Source organism: Schistocerca piceifrons, chromosome 5 (genome assembly GCF_021461385.2).
Source record: "Schistocerca piceifrons isolate TAMUIC-IGC-003096 chromosome 5, iqSchPice1.1, whole genome shotgun sequence".
NCBI classification, from domain to species: domain Eukaryota; kingdom Metazoa; phylum Arthropoda; class Insecta; order Orthoptera; family Acrididae; genus Schistocerca; species Schistocerca piceifrons.
Window position 1 is genome coordinate 681,810,474 of NC_060142.1, and position 18,489 is coordinate 681,828,962.

An 18,489-nucleotide genomic window follows, 5' to 3' on the forward strand; every position below is an offset into this window, starting at 1 on the left:
GTTCCGTATTTTGGTGAAATAGGGGATTCATGGAATAGGTGGAGGTCCAAGCACAAAATGAAGTGTTTCGCAGACATATTTGATAGTTCTCAAGGAGTGGTCTGAAGGACACCGTTGTTTAATATGGACGATATTAGGCCAGTACCTTTATCTCCAGATGCTTCCAAGATGACTTCCAGACATTGGCTCATGGAGTGGAATAGTTAACGGACGTTAAAATATTCTAAACGCTCTCCACTGTCTCCCCTTGGTGATTCGTCTATCGTTAGCCCTCGCCTGCGAAATGGCTGCGAGATTGCCTCCACTTGGTCTGCGTCTAAACCGATGCAACGCAGCACGCCTGTACCTAATTGCTAAACGACGGCTTTTCTTGTAGGTTGTCGAAAAGATGTAGGAATGGCGAACTCATGAGCATGGTGCATCACGGACGCGATGTTTTCCACCCACTTCCGGGCGCGGCTGTTGGAAAACTGTCAGTTGCATTTCAGCAAAGGGAGAGATCTGTAGTCGCCAGAAGTGCGTCATATCCACAGTATTAAGTAAGCAGATATCCTCTGACGATAGCAGTCTTTCAGTTCCCGGGGCAGACGGTAAAGCAGCCCCTGAGTACGTTATGTGCTTTGATACCACCAGGTAACAGGAGTGGACGTGAGAGCTGTTGCATGACTGCGCCTGCCAAAGCGCTGCTGCAGTTATTAGCTCGCCAGTGCTGCGTCGTCAAGTGGTCCCTGCGGCAGGATGTGCATCTACATCCACATCTACATCTACATTTATACTCCGCAAGCCACCCAACAGTGTGTGGCGGAGGGCACGTTACGTGCCACTGATATTACCTCCCTTTCCGGTTCCAGTCGCGTATGGTTCGCGGGAAGAACGACTGCCAGAAAGCCTCCGTGCGCGCTCGAATCTCTCTAATTTTACATTCGTGATCTCCTCGGGAGGTATAGTAGGGGCAAGCAATATATTCGATACCTCATCCAGAAACGCATCCTCTTGAAACCTGGAAAGTAAGCTGCACCGCGTTGCAGAGCGCCTCTCTTGCAGAGTCTACCACTTGAGTTTGCTAAACATCTCCGTAACGCTATCACGCTTACCAAATAACCTTGTGGCAGAACGCGCTGCTCTTCATTGGATCTTCTCTATCTCCTGTGCCAACCCGACCTGGTACGGATCGCACACTGATGAGCAATACTCAAGTGTAGATCGAACGTGTGTTTTGTAAGCCACCTCCTTTGTTGATGGACTACATTTTCTAAGGACTCTCCCAATGAATCTCAACCTGGCACACGCCTTACCAACAATTAATTTTATATGATCATTCCACTTGAAACCGTTCCGTACGCATACTCACAGATATTTTACAGAAGTAACTGCTACCAGCGTTTGTTCCGCTATCATATAATCATTCAATAAAGGATCCTTCTTTCTATGTATTCGCAATACATTACATTTGTCTATAATTTTTAACATTTTTTTGCAGCGACAGCAACTGAAATTGTTTAAATAAGAATATGCAGCCTACAGTTGCAGGTTAACTTTATCGTTTACCTAGGTTTCAACGTTATTAATAACGCCTTCTTCAGAACCTGCAACAAGTTAATATATGAGAAAGACGGTGACAAGTCAGTGAAATCAGGCGTATATAAGATTATGTGTGATGATTGCCCACGTTATTACGTAGGTCAAACAGGCAGAGCTATAGCAGTAAGGTTTAAAGAACATCTTCCAATAAAGGGCGTAGGAACACGTGGGTCAGCCTTTGCGGAACATCTGGTGCAAATGGCTCATACACCTAAACCTACAGCTACTACATCATGAAGTTAAGGGCTACAGACTCGACACGCTTGAGGAACTACAGATTTATGCACACCTAATTACAGATAGAAGCAATTTACTGAACGATCAACTGTATCTAAAAAATAGGGCATACTTCGAAGGTTTCTAACCTATACTAGGTTTACAGTAATTAATAATGCATGTGACCTTTTTTTTTTTTTTTTTCTTTATTGTATTTCAATTCCCCATCGGGGTGGGCTGGCAGCAGCATATGCGCTGCTCTTCAGCCGAAAGACATAGAACAAAACAATAGAAGACATTTAAAAATAGCAAAGGAGAGAAGAAGGCGAACATAGGTATAAAAAAGGGAGAATATCATGGAAGGCAATAGACAAAAAAAAACGGGGTGACTGTAAAATGGAGATAAAAAAACTGTTTAAAAGTAGCACAACAAAAAGCCACACACTGCAACGATTAAAAGAACACAAGGCACAGTATGACTGGAGCATAAAGGTGTTGACGGATGGCATAGCACACAACGTAACACTGACGGCGAACCTCAAGGCAGTACACAATTAAAATCACACCTCTTGACGCACACGAAAAACAGCACTAAACACAACACTGATGTGGCACACTGATGATGATCAATACAGAGGATCTGCCAGGTTCAAGGAGATGAGGGAGACCTGAAGAAGGGAGGGAGGAGAAGAGATGGGGGAGGGGAATGGGGGGCGTGCGGAAGAGGGCCAGGTAGGGAGGGATGTGGGAAGGAGAGAGGCAAGTATGGGGTGCAGGGTCTCAGGGGAGGGGGGGATGGAGGAGAAACCGCTCTGGGAGAAGGAGGAAAGAGGAGAAGGGGGCCCTGGGGAGGGGGGGGGGGGGGGGAACAAGGCTGGGTTATAGTTGGAAGGAAGGGTATATGTCACGGCCAAGTTCGTCATCCGGGAGGGGGAGGCGTTGGAAATTGCCCTGATGAAGGAGATGGAGGGTGTGGAGGTGGAGAGAGGGAAGGATACAGCAATAGAGGTGCGGCAACGGGTGGGGGGTGGAGAGGAAGGAGAAAACCAGAGGGTGGGGGGGATCAACCCTGCGAACAATATAAAGGATGCGGAGATGTTGGAGGAACAAGAGGAGGTGGGGGAAGGGGATTAGTTCATACAGGAGCCGTGTGGGGGAAGGAAGGCGGATACGGAAGGCAAGGCGGAGCGCATGGTGTTCAAGGATTTGGAGGGCCTTGTAAAAGGGGGTGGGGGTGGAGATCCAGGCGACGCTGGCATAACAGAGGAGCATGTGACCTCACAGTTTCTGTAATAATAGATCCTCTCCCACAGATGTTCATGCGAGATTTGTTGGTCAGTTTAGAAAGCTCTGTAATAGAATGTAAAACGTAGTCATGCTGAATACTGTAATTAACTTACAATAGTGAAATATAAAATTAATTCGTAGCAAAAAGGTTACCTGACGCGTGCGTAATAAGAGTTTGACTCTATCCGTCTCGCGCATGCGCGCCGCCCTCTGTGAGGCAGACCGCGAAGCCCTCGCGGTCCGCCGTCTCTAGTCACACGACGAGGCCCATACAACGGGCTTAAAGTGAATTTGCCACAGCTTGTTTAATAGAAGTGACAAAAGCTTATGGTTATGCATCAAGTTTTATGAAGTTGACTTAGGACATGGCTTGTTTTAGGCAAACATTTAAATAATAATTTATGTAAGTACTATATGTTGCACCCTGTAGGATGACCATATGTAATATAATTTGCTAGCGCATTATAATATTAACTTATTGCAGGTTCTGAAGAAGACGTTATTACTAACGTTGAAACCTAGGTAAACGATAAAGTTAACCTGCAACTGTACGCTGTATATTCTTATATAAACATTTGTCTATGCTAAGGGTCAGTTGCCCCTCCCTGCACCAAGTGCCTATTCGCTGCAGATCTTCTTGCATTTCACCGCAATTTTCTAATGCCGCAACTTCTCTGTATACTACAACATCATCCGCGAAAAGACGCATGGAACTTACGACAGTAACTACTAGGTCATTTATAGATATTGCGAAAATCAATGGTCCCATAACACTCCCCTGTGGCACGCCAGAGGTTACTTTAACGTCTGTAGATGTCTCTCTATTGAGAACAACATGATGTGTTCTGTTTGCTGAAAGCTCTCCAATCCAGCCACACAGCTGGTCTGATATTCCGTAGGCTCTTACTTTGTTTCTCTGGCGACAGTGCATAACTGTATCGAACGCTTTCCGGAAGTCAAGGAAAATGGCATCTTCCTGGGAGCCTTTATCTAATATTTTCTGGGTCTCATGAAGAAATAAAGCGAGTTCGGTCTCACACGATCGCTGTTTCCGGAATCCATGTTGATTCCTACAGAGTAGATTCTGGGTTTCCAGAAATGACATGATACGCGAGCAAGAAACATGATCTAAAATTCTACAACAGATCAATGTCACAGATATAGGCCCATAGTTTCGCGCATCGGCTCGTTGATTCCTACAGAGTAGATTCTGGGTTTCCAGAAATGACATGATACGCGAGCAAAAAACATTTTCTAAACTTCTACAACAGATCGATGTCACAGTTTCGCGCATCTGCTCGACGACCCTTCTTCCACTGAGCACAGTATAAGGTGAGATGGCGAATACGCTGCTACTGCAGTCGGTTGTAACAAAGTGGTGAGGGCGATGGGCGAATAGTATGTTGGGTTGTCGAACACAGCTACACCATACTTTGATGTAAAAGCCTGGCGACACAGGATTATCTGTGGACTTGAAGTACGCCTGCTGAAGCAGATGGTCAGTAACTGTTCTTATACAAACAATTTTAATTTCTCCAAATGTGTCCAATAACCGTTCAAATCCCATTGAAGAATCAAAGCCGGCCGCGGTGGTCTCGCGGTTCTACGCGCTCAGTCTGGAGCCGCGCGACTGCTACGGTCGCAGGTTCGAATCCTGCCTCGGACATGGATGTGTGTGATGTCCTTAGGTTAGTTAGGTTTAAATCTAAGTTCTAGGGGACTGATGACCACAGATGTTAAGTTCCATAGTGCTCAGAGCCATTTGAACCATTTATTTTTGAAGAATCAAACATCTCAGCAATTTCATTTAAGCGTTGCTAATTCCTGTGTAATTGGAGGGGAGCTCAAAAGGACGGGAGGTGTGGTAGACCGACTCAATAGATCGCCGATACAAATGTCTAGGTCCATAAAACAGTCATCCCCTTTAGAAATAATAGAAGCACTACGGTTAGAGGGCTGGACGTAATACGTTTTAGGCTTGGCCTTTCCACCCCATGGTTTTCCTCTCTCAGGGGAGGGTGGTAAAGAAATTGGCGTAGATGTCTTGTGACGAGACATCTGTTTTACAGTAGAATTGACGCGCTTTCCATATAACTCAACACTGGCGTGTCTGGCAAACTAGTAACTGCAGCAGCGCTTTAGCAGCTGCAGCTACAATCACAAGTGAGTGTGCTAGCATCGCTACCGTGAGTTTGTGTGTTATCAGACTTGGTTGCTGCACCATGGTACAGGATGTTTGCGATGAGCCATCGCTGCAGCGGTTGTTTGACTACGGTAGAGACCGAGCAAGGTGGCGCAGTGGTTAGCACACTGGACTCGCATTCGGGAGGACGACGGTTCAATCCCGTCTCCGGCCATCCTGATTTAGGTTTTCCGTGATTTCCCTAAATCGTTTCAGGCAAATGCCGGGATGGTTCCTTGGAAAGGGCACGGCCGATTTCCTTCCCAATCCTTCCCTAACCCGAGCTTGACCTCGTTGTCGACGGGACGTTAAACACTAACCACCACCACCACTACTACGGTAGAGAATGAAGTTGCGAATGCTGGAGGTAGCAGAGCCTAGAAAACCTTCTCTGCTTCCATGTGCGGTAACCGCCTGGTGACCCAAAGCTCTTGAGTCTTTGATTCCTGCGCATAAAGCCCGCATCTCGTGGTCGTGCGGTAGCGTTCTCGCTTCCCACGCCCGGGTTCCCGGGTTCGATTCCCGGCGGGGTCAGGGATTTTCTCTGCCTCGTGATGGCTGGGTGTTGTGTGATGTCCTTAGGTTAGTTAGGTTTAAGTAGTTCTAAGTTCTAGGGGACTGATGACCATAGATGTTAAGTCCCATAGTGCTCAGAGCCATTTGAACCTGCGCATAAAGAACTCATTGTTTTGACCAAACGGGATGTCCGCTGGAGCTGTTAACACAACAAGGAGGTCGGGTGTATGATGAGCTTGGATCATGAGCGTCTAGACCACACATTCCTTTGCACGATAGAACTGTGTGCCCAAATCTCTTGCATTGAAAGCGACATATAGGACTGCGAACATATTGACGGATCCTAAGATGAAATAAACCATCCTTTGCATATTAAGACAACGTAGGGGACTTTATAAATCACGATAGGCGTCTTTATAATTCACCATCCACCTATTTCAACACATTTCTCACGTGAATGATTCTTTCGCTTTGCTATTCTGCTACAAGGTGATTCTGGTCTGGGTACATAAGGTCACTGACGACAGCTCTGCGGCAGTTGAGGGTGTTGTGCATTTCAACAACTGTATGATATTTCCCAACATCTTTGCTTTGCAGGTACTTATGCGCTTGACGTCGTTATCTCTGACAGCACGTGTCATTTCGTAAGCTTTTAAGAGATACAATAGTTACAGCAATTCCTTCCCCTTCCTTCTGTACATGGAAAGGGGATATTCTCTCGAACGCGCTCTCTTCCCACTTCATCAAAAAGCATATGTTACTATGCGTTGGCACTGTTCTGTCCCTGGTATTCGACATTAAAATTGACGTATCATGTTGGCTGTCCACCAGAAGTCTCTTACAAGGGGAAGCCATGACGTTTGGAACACGGATTTACTGTAAACTTCGCACACTCGCAGTAATCCATGAGGACAACAAAATGTGTAAGCAGTAGTGCGTACTTCTCAAGCGTTACTGAGAAAATCGCAAGACAATTTCGGTCGTCGAATACGTCGTATATATCTGTGGGCGGCCATTTTAACCATGAAGCGGCTTCAGCCGATTGGTGCCGGCACGGTATCTCAGCATGTTAGCCGGCACGGTAACTCAGCGTGTTTGGTCAGAGGGCTAGCTGCCCTCTGTAATAAAAAAACTTAGTTAATGGATCAACAACGAACTGACATGAGTGTCTTTCGACGTCCACCCCGAGCAGATACAACGAAGGAAAACGAACAAAATGAGATTAAGAAAAAACAAGCGTGTTTGGTCAGATCGTTAGCTTTCCTTTCTAATAAGAAACTGAGCGAACGGATGAATGAAAAAACTGAACGGGTGTCATTGGACGTCCGCCCTGAACCAATTCACCGAACAATATAGAACAAAATGTTTTTTTTTTTTTAAGTTGTTGGCGTTGAAGCCGCTGGATCGCTGGATCGAGTTCCGTTCGTCAGTTTTTTTTCATATTTTCAACACAGTCACTTTCTTTACTATTTATATTACAATTGATATAATGGGAAAATACGTGTTATCGGATGGACTTTTATTAAATCTACAATGTTATTTGGCAGTCTACTAATTTTTATTATCACAAATAATAAAATATTCATAACTATCGACTAGTAAACGACCAAATGCGTAAAGTGATACTGAAAATGTATGCTTGTCCGTGTCTTCAAAGCTGTTCGTATTTAATTGAAAGAGAACGAGAAATTGCTTCTTGGAAGACGCTATTAAAATACACTCGATACTGCATAACCAATTATCAGCGCCAATTTTTGAGGAAATACTGCGTTATGCATGGTCTGCTTCCAAACTATCATCTGGAAGAGAGGTTTTAAAAACTGTTAACGAAGTTTATTTTTCCACGGAAAACGTCAAAAGCCCTTGCGTATGAGGAAACATAGCATTTATTCAATGCAGCTGGTGCCGTTTCACTTCACGTTTTCCATGTTTTTACGAAAAATACCATCCTCCAACTTGTACCCGTAAAGTCGAAAGCGACGATTAATTGTACATCTTTCGAAAGGCGTCTGAGGCGGTCAAAACTTTTAGGTAACAAGTCGTTTCGGGCTCCTTCCAGGTATATGGGAGTTCTCAAATCACGGACAAGCATACATTTTCAGTATCACTTTATGCGTTTGGCCTTTACTAGTCGATAGTTATGAATATTACATTATTTGTGATAATAAAAATTCGTAGACTGCCAAATAACATTGTAAATTTAATAAAAGTTCATCCGATTACACGTATTTTCCCCATTATATCAATTGTAATGTAAATAATAAAGAAAATGACTGTGTTGAAAAAAAAAACTGACGAACGAAACTGGATCCAGCGATCCACCGGCTTGAACGCCAACCACATTTTTTTTTTATTTTTTAAGTCCTATTCTATATTCTTCGTTGAATTTTTTCAGGGCGGACGTGCGATGACAACCGTTCAGTTTGTTAAATGGTCCGTTAGCTCAGTTTTTTTTTTTATTATAAAGGGTAACTAACACTCTGACCGAACACGCTGAGCTACCGTGCCGGTTAAAATGGCCATGCACAGATATATATTTGACGACCGAAATTATCTTACGATTTTCTGGGTAACGCTCGAGAAGTACGGGCTGCTGCTTACACATTTTGTTGTCCTCATGGAGTACTAGGAGTGTACGAAGTATGCAGTAAATCCGCGTTCCAAACGTCGTGGCCTCCGTTTGTCAGTGAAACGGGTAGTTAAACCTTACAGTGGCCCACTACTTCCACAGGACGTTTGATGTTCATTTTGAGAGCCATTTTTGTCTCACGTGTCGCTAGGAAATCACTCGTCCGCTTAAACAGAACCCCGCTTGCCTAGAAAATCTCTTTACAACTGAGAAGCGGCTGGTTCCCCGCTAACTATTCTGCCTCAACAGCCATGCATTTTACTGACGTCCGATACACTTTGAGTTCTTTTTTATTGAGGTCTGTGCTATCTTGACGACCCAGGTAGTGAAGCCACATCTCCATTCCCTGTGGCACACAACATTCCACCGCCGCGCCTCACGGTGGTCGCCGAAGCATGCCGAGAGCTTGCTGTGACACAGGAATCGCGGCGCTTACCATCCTCCAGTCAGGATCCCCGGGGTCGCCATGCCTTTACCCAGCACACGAATTCGGTCCACTGAGGGCGCGCGTTGTCTATTGTTACCTCCAAGTCGACTCGCATGTTACTATTGTACATCAGTATAACATTAGCTTTACATCTGTTAACTTACTAACTGTAAATGGGGAATGTCGTGTTGCATCTTTTCACTCACGTGATCTAGCTACACTCAAATAACGCAACACTTACGTTAGTTCTCCATAAGAACAAATTAATGTAGCTACACACTGGCATTACAGAGGGATATTTTAAAGACCATTAATTTAGAAAATGGTTAACTGTAACTTAAGCTTGACGGAATTATTATAATGGTAACTGTATTGTCACGAGGCGTTTTAGTCGTTCCCTAAAACTCTTTACACACATAATGATCGCCTTACCGAAGCCATTTTTCAAGTGACTTCCAAACATCTAATGTACCATAGTACTTGTATTCAATACGAGGACAAGAATCAGTACATCTTTACCTCGCAACTCTCCTTTCTGAAAATACGCCGTTTGCTAAATAATTAAGTCAGCAGTCCTGAGGGTAGAAAACTGAGAGTTGTCTTTATATCTTTAATGGGTTTCATTAACAGAAGCCATCATGGTGTTTTTTTGCTTGACCTTGGTGAATAAATACATAAATCAAACGGCACAATTTTTATCCCGTTCGCTACCAACTTTACTGACATTGTTCACCGACGATCATCACCAGTTATAATATGGCCGCATTATGTTCATTTTATAAAACTTTAGTAGTTAGTTAACCATGAATTTTGGCAAAGTGGTTATTCATGTAAATAGACAGAACTGGTATTTGTTTTTAAGCTATGACTTTTTCAGGTATTGGTCAGTTTCAAAATAAAAGCAATTAAGAGTAACAAATTAACTAACCACTTTTAATATATGCTGAAAACATTGCATTATCACTTGTGGAGCCGGCCAGTGTGGCCGTGCGGTTCTAGGCGCTTCAGTTTGGAACCGCATGGCCGCTAGGGTCGCAGGTTCGAATCCTGCCTCGGGCGTGGATGTGTGTGATGTCCTTAGGTTAATCAGGTTTAAGTAGTTCTAAGTTCTAGGGGACTGATGACCTCAGCTGTTAAGTCCCATAGTGCTCAGAGCCATTAACACTTGTGGAGTGTAACATTAACGTCAATTCACTAAAATTTCAGCTGCCTATAAATGTCTTCAGTTAACTATACACGGGGTGAGTCTGTAACTATTGCTAGGAAGAATAGCTCCGAAAGAATGACAATAGATGAAAATGTTGTGGGACAAAAGTAGAATGGGACATCGGGGACAATAATATGACGTTGCTTTTTGGTTGCTAGATGGGGTCGCTTCAGGGATATGAAGGTCATTCCTTTTTTTTTGTGGGGAGCTATAGTTTGGTACTTATTTTCTGACAGTGGCTATCAAGATGAATCCAATGATGTGTAACAGTAAGGTCTTTGAAGGTCAACGAAATTCACAATAGTAGCATGAACGTCCATTTACAGAAGATGTTCGAAGTGATGACCGTTGGTATGAAAGCTGTGCTGCCGTCTTCCTAACATCGATTGAGTGGTATTCCCTATTACATCAGCATTTATCGAAGCACATGCTCTGAAAATTCTCTCTCGCATATCTTCAGGTGCAGTTGGAACACCTTTATAAACAGTGTCTTTTACGAATCCCCGCAAGAAAAATTCCAGAGGTGTCAAGTCTGGCGAACGAGACAGCCACGATACATCTCCTGCGCGTACTATACAACGATCTGGTAATTGTCTCTGCAATTCATTTTTAGCCATCAGTGAAAAATGTGACGCACACCCATCGTGTTGATTCCACATTTTGTTCCTTGTTCCTAAAGGTACACTATTGGCCATTAAAATTGCTACACGTAAAAGAAATGCAGATGATAAACGGGCATTCATTGGGCAAATATATTATACTAGAACTGACATGTGATTACATTTTCACGCAATTTGTGTTCATAGATCCCGAGAAATCACTACCGAGAACAACCACCTCTGGCCGTAATAACGGCCTTGATACGCCTGGGCATTGAGTCAAACAGAGCTTGGATACCATGTACAGGTACAGCTGCCCATGCAGCTTCAACACGATACCGCAGTTCATCAAGAGTAGTGACTGGCGTATTGTGACGAGCCTGTTGCTCGTCTACCCTCGACCAGAAGTTTTCAATTCGTCAGAGATCTGGAGAATGTGCTGGCCAGGGCAGCAGTCGAACATTTTCTGTATCCAGAAAGGCCCGTACAGGACCTGCAACATGCAGTCGTGCATTATCGTGCTGAAATGTAGGGTTCCGCAGGGATCGAATGAAGGGTAGAGCCACGGGTCGTAACACATCTGAAATGTAGCATTCACTGTTCAAAGTGCCGTCAATGCGAACAAAAGGTGACCGAGACGTGTAACCAATGGCATCCCATACCATCATGCCGGGTGATACGCCAGTATGGTGATGACGAATACACCTTCCAATGTGCGTTCAGCGCGATGTCGCCAAACACGGATGCGACCATCATGATGCTGTTAACAGAACCAGAATTCATCCGAAAAACTGACGTTTTGCCATTCGCGCACCCAGGTTCGTTGTTGAGAGTACACCATCGCAGGCTCTCCCGTCTGTGATGCAGCGTCAAGGGTAACCGCAGCTATGGTCTCCGACCAGATAGTCCATGCTGCTGCAAACGTCGTCGAACTTTTCGTGCAGATGGTTGTTGTCTTGCAAACGTCCTCATCTGTTGACTCAGGGATCGAGACGTCGCTGCACGATCCGTTACTGCCATGCGGATAAGATGCTGTCATCTCGATTGCTAGTGATACGAGGCCGTTGGAATCCAACACGGCGTTCCGTATTACCCTCCTGAACACACCGATTCCATATTCTGCTAACAGTCTTTGGATCTCGACCAACGCGAGCAGCAATGGTTCGATACGATCAACCGCAATCGCGATAGGCTACAATCCGACCATTATCAAAGTCGGAAATGTGATGGTACGCATTTCTCCTCCTTACACGGGGCATCACAACGTCGTTTCACCAGGCAACGCCGGTCAACTGCTCCTTTTGTTTGAGAAATCGGTTGGAAACTTTCCTCGTGTCAGCACGTTGTAGGTGTCGCCACTGGCGTCAACCTTGTGTGAATGCTCTGAAAAGCGAATCGTTTGCACATCACAGCATCTTCTTCCTGTCGGTTAAATTTCGCGTCTGTTGCAGGTCATCGTCGTGGTGTAGCAATTTTAATGGCCAGTAGTGTATTTCTTCCAATAACAGGCATAATGTTTCTTGCAGGAATGTGGTGCACTTCCAACATTAAGATTTCCTTCGGTGATATAGAGGCCTATAATTCTGTCCTCCAGAATCCCACACCATGCACTCATCGACCACGGTTTTTGGTGTGCAACTTGCCTCAGCCAACATCGCTTTTCAGTTGCCCAATAATGCATGTTATACAAATTAACATTTCCATGGTTTGTGAAAGTAGCCACGTCAGTAAATAATATAAAATCAATAAATGTGTCATCCCTCTGAATCTGAAGTTCAGCCCATCGGCAGAATTCAGTGTGACGCATACAATTCTTGATGGAGATCGATATGGTAAGGATGATATTTATGGCGTTGCAGAACACTCTGGCTCATGCCAGATTCCGTTGCGATTTGACGCGAACTGACACAAGGATCTCGAACGACAGTGGCAAGAGTACCAATTTCCGTTTCCTCGTTAGTAACTTTCCTCTGCCGGATCCAGTTATTCTCAATTTATCATTCACATATTTAAATGTACGACGTGTAGGATGAGTGCGTTGAGGATATGTTTCTGCGTATGTCCCTAGCTCTCTCGGCATTTCGTTGGCATTCACCGTATATGAGAAGGATATCGACTTGTTCATCGAAGGAATACATCATTCATATTCGCTTGATTCGCCGATACTGGTCTTACCAGCCGGCCGGGGTGGCCGAGTGGTTCTAGGCGCTACAGTATGACCGCTATGGTCGCAGGTTCGAATCCTGCCTCGGGCATGGATGTGTCTAATGTCCTTACGTTAGTTAGGTTTAAGTACTTCTAAGTTCTAAGGGACTGATGACCTAAGAAGTTAAGTCCCATAGTGCTCTGAGCCATTTGAACCATTTTGAACTAGTCTTACCGTTCCTATTAGTGTTGTATTACGAAACCGTCGAATGGTGTTTACATGTCAGTCGGTCGTTAGATGGATATTCCGTATTCTGCGAATATTTAGTATTTCCCAATGTTAGTGTACCTTAGATCTTATGTTTTCATGTTGTCTACCTTCCCCAGCAATATACAGCATTCTTTTCCGATACGGAAATTCTCTATGAACACATTTCTACTTTTAGTTTTGTGCTTGGGAACAGTTTTTAACACTGGAAACTCAGTGTGTTTCCATTCAACATAAACGCACACACATACATACATAAACACGCATACTCTCTCTCTCTCTCTCTCTCTCTCTCTCACACACACACACAAACGCGCGCGCTTTTATATACTATTATTATTATTATTATTATTATTATTATTACTATTACTTGCGTCGAGTCCCTGTAGGACCACGCAAAGCATTCTGCCTCATTTGAGTATTCTTTCTGATCTTCCGCGATTGTCTCATTTTTTATCCATGGAGTCTCTTTCTGTCTTCACTCCACTTTGTCCCTGGTTTCTTTGGGACTTCATTCTCTGACCTCACATTCCACTTGTGTATTTTGTCCCTGTATACATTTCTGTCTTCAGTTTCTATTTGGATCGATTTTTGCTGCTTCTAGGTCCAGTTTGACTTGTGTAATCCATGGTATTGTTTATTTGACCCCTTGTAAGTACGTTAGAATTCTCTTGGTGAGAACGACCTGGCCAAAAATCTGCCTTGTATTCACCAACTTCGAGTTCTCTCTGTTCTCTGGAGTGAGCACGCTGAGAAAATTTTGTAGGTGCGGTTATTAGAATCTTAGCACAGACCCGTCAGTCATATGTGCGAAGGTTTTGTTTTAGAACTACATCATTTGTCAGATGATCTACGAGTCACTTTCATGTAAGAAACTGAATTAAATGTGATTCTAGTTCCTTGTAAGAGGCATTACTTCATAATTTATCATATCGTAGCTTGACAGTTAATTCGTGTCAGATAACAGGACCAGTTAGAATACATTCAGATAAACAAGATGATGGTTTCAAGTATTTTTGCTGACTGTTGTTCAGGATCTATTGATCTGTGAGCTTCTTACGCCACTGTTGAATCTGTGAAATTTATATGTGACAGAAGGAGTAGCATTGCTATCTACAAAATAACTACCTAAAATTATCATTAAATTACTAGCGTGGAACAATTTGTGCATTATTTTGAGGAGCGTATATTTCGGTAATCCAGATGAAGAAAGTTTTTTGACGTATTGCAGTAATTTTATGATAAATTGATTAGTGTTTTTCTTGAATATGAGGTATGTTTGAATTTGAACATTTTTGACAGGGAATGCCCAGTTCACCAGAGTGAGAGCTAGGATTTTAGCGCATATGAGAGGGATAGAGAGAAAAGTTTCAGAAAACTTAGAAGGATTCGAAACTAGCCGTAGGCAGTGCAACGAAATGAGCAAGGAAGGTGGAGTAGCGTTTCAGACTGAAACAATATGAACAACAGGCAGGGCCGGAGCAAACTAATGACGAAGAATCTCAAATAGAGTTAAAGAGAATAGGTAAGAATGAAAACCTACGTACAGCAGAAAGTTCAGAAATTACAGGCTATAATTGTGCATTACAGGATAATGCCATTCGTGAGCCCATGCGGCCACCACCTGCTGCATGCCACTTAAATAGCTCACCAGCTGAACACTTTAAGTAAAGCGCTATTTTACTTAAGCAAAGAAAAGAAAAAAAGATGCACGTTTCAAGAAAGTAGATGAAAGACTTGAGAAAAGCGAAAATCTAAGCAAAGCGACGAGAGAAAAGATACACAGCCCAAGAAAAACGAATATAAACTGGACGTCGAATTTGAATAAATTAAGCAGGAATTTAAAAAAACTAAACGAACGGATAGATAAACAAGCACGCACCGTGAAGCAGCAGCTAGTGGACCACATAAAGAAATGCGAAGAGCAGTTGAAGTCTTTAGATACGATGACAGATGATGAGACACAACAGGGTATGAGGATAGTTGCACTAGATCAGGAGAATCAAGGGATGACAGACGGATTGAGAAAAGATATTAGCACTAATATAAAAAACGTAAAAACTCGTAAGACGTACTTTCAGAACCACCTGAAGGTTATTGATGCAGGCGCTAAAGATACCGAATGGGTTTTGTGATGGAGGGAGGAGTAAGTAAGCTCACAGGAGAATACAGTAAGGAAAGTAATATAGCAAGTCGAGCTGCTAACCACTGCTGTTGAACAGCTATCGAATCATACTTAAGCAAGATTTTGAGAAAGTATTTATCCTCTTATGTGAAGCTGGTAAAAGGGGGGGGGGGGGGCAAAGACCACTGCTGTTGAACAGCTGTCGAATCATACTTAAGCAAGATTTTGAGAAGGTATTTATCCTCTTATGTGAAGCTGATATGGAAGGCGGGGCCGTTGCTTGCGTTCTGAGCCAGAATATAGGTGGGTAAGGGCATGCAGCAGTGTATGCATCAAGGCAACTGAACACAGTGGAGTGCAAGTAAGAAGTTTTTGAAACACTGTGTTTGGGAAACTGAGTGTAACCACCCCGTTACGAAAATGGAAATGTTTGCAGTGATATATCAAATAGCGTGCTTTTGTTGTTGTTTTATGGCTGGACGTTTGTCGCAGAATACACGCCATTAAATTGATACTCGAGGCTGAAAGAGCCTTTGAGCAGGTTAACAAGGTGGCCGAACAAACTCCGCCAGTTTGGTTACGATGTGATCAAAAATCAAATGGCTCTGAGCACCATGGGACTTAACATCGGAGGTCATCAGTCCCCTAGAACATAGAACTACTTAAAGCTAACTAACCTAAGGACATCACACACATCCATGCCCCAGGCAGGATTCTAACCTGCGACCGTAGCAGTCGCGCGGTTCCGGACTGAAGCGCCTAGAGCCGCTCGGCCACCAGCCGACTACGATGCGATCCATAAACCAGCTAGGAAGCATGCAAATGCAGATATGTGGAGTAGGAAAGTTACTGTGTTGAATGCACTAACGAAAGTAAACAGAGTTGCAGAGACCACAAGCGGACAACAAATAAAATCAAGCATTCAGGTCAGGTTGTTTCTTGAAACAAAAGGGCTTGCTCTGCAGAATGACAGAAGGCAAACTGGGCACAGTGGTTTCGACAGTGCTCAAGGATGAAGCGTTGCGACAAGCGCATGAGAATGTTGTCCAGTCATGGATGACGGTGAAGAAGGGACACACGAGGAGGAGGAAGGTTCTGGTGGAGAAGAAGAAAACGTGATGTCGAGCAGTAAGTGACGGACAGTGTACCTTGTGCACAAAGAGCTGATCTTAGTCATCAAAAAATGTCTTTGGAATGAGTACCATAACCGTTCAAGCCCTTTCGAACGGTTGGACTTTAAATATTAGCACGTTGTAGCATAACATAATGAGTTCACGGTATCGTATCTTGTTTTATTATGTTAATACACTTCATACAGGCTGAGTACATATTTGTTGTGCAATATGTAGTTTGAGCGTATAGTTCTAATATGTATAGTGGTATGGGTCTCTCTCTCCCTTCGAAGGGGTATGTGGTAGAAAAATGTCGTCCCCCTTTGTTGTCATAATTCCTAAATTAGGAACAAACTGGGAATCAGTTAAAAGATTTACAAAATAGATACATAAGGTATGGTAGAAATGGAAGCGGGCCAACACTGAAACTTTATGGGTGACAGGAACAGTCCATACAGACTGTGGGAAAACTGCAAGAATATCAAGTGCGTCAAATGGTATTAGTCACTAATCCCTGCATGCGTAAAGGAAAGACAAAAATTTTTGACTATCAGGGTCCTCACCAAATCATCGAGATGACTTTTCCAGCAAAGGTGAATGTACAGTTTCCGACTAAAACGCCTGTTGTCCACGGAAGTAGGTATGGTGGATGCAGTGCGACAAGTCCCGACGAAGAAGTCAGAGTGCAAGTAAAACGACTAAACAGTATGTGACAGTACCCAACGGCTACTGCTGAGTAGTTGCGCTTCGAAATAGTATCCCTTATGAGCAAAGCAATTGAATATTTACCTACACTTGCCCATACAGTAGGTACCTGGGCTATGCTCGGCTCTGTTGTAGTCGATGCCGTCATAGGATCGAGCCGAATACGTCCGCTTTCTTCACCCGCAGCTAATACACGGCATTAATAACCGGTAGGTGTTATCCTGCAGTTAAGTAGTCTATGCCTTGGCTAAAACTGCGAGTTAATAAAATACAAAAAATACGAAATAAAAGCTAAATGAATAATTTAATAATAAGGATGTTATTCTAATGGTCTATAATTGATGCTGTGCACAGAGAATTATCTTGAATAATGTTTATTCAAGAAAAGAAATCTGGAATAAACGGACCGCTCCTACAATATTCAGTCAAAATACATACAGAAAATACCGTTACCGAATGCCGTAAAGATAAGGTGACAGCGTTGCGAGAATAGTAACAAAATCCCAAACTAAATAGTCATCGAAGATACACGAAAAGCCGTCCGGAGTGGCCGTGCGGTTCTAGGCGCTACACTCTGGAGCCGAAGGACTGCTACGGTTGCAGGTTCGAATCCTGCCTCGGGCATGTCTGTGTGTGATGTCCTTAGGTTAGTTAGGTTTAATTAGTTCTAAGTTCTAGGCGACTGATGACCTCAGAAGTTAAGTCGCATAGTGCTCAGATCCATTTGAACCATACGCGAAAACTAAGTCAATTTCGCAATCAGAATACACGAAATATTATCTAGCACAAGACAGTTCAGAATTCAACATGCTGATTTACAAATTAACGCAAGTGATGCTTCTAATAGTGAATCATACTCTACCGATTCTCAGTTTCTTAACACAAGCAGAGTAAGTTAGAGTTCCACTCTGGAGCACATTCAGGCCTTTCAAAATCGCCTCAAATGTTGTTGTACTGTAGTGACCATTCACCGCAGAGAATCAGTCACCTATACAACGAATTACGCACGTTACCATAGGCAGGTTTGTCCTCGTCCATCACTGTACACAATTTGTCCAGTAACGCCGTCTTGAGCTTTGCCTTCTAAAATTCCAAGCCTCCACTAGACTACCGTAGTGTTCTGCTTTAGTCTGCTTTTCCATTGGCTGAAGCCTGTCCCCACTAAACATACATCGTTCTTAGGAGCTACAGGCGTCTTGATGACTAGGCAGACTAAGCTAATATATTACACCAATATGTAAATAAAGAAAAGTTATAAACTATCTGTTGCACTTAGAAAATTTTAAATAACTTTAAATAAGCGTTTCTCCATAAAGAAATAGGCCAGCAATTTCGCGCACATGTTTTCACTGTAAATTATATCACATTATCCTTATACAATGCTTAAACAATTCTTTAGGCCTGCTTGAGATAAGAGTCTTTTGGTTCCCTGTTCGATTGTGGTGTCCACCAACACACGCGACTGACTCTGTTGAAGTTAGCACGGTTTT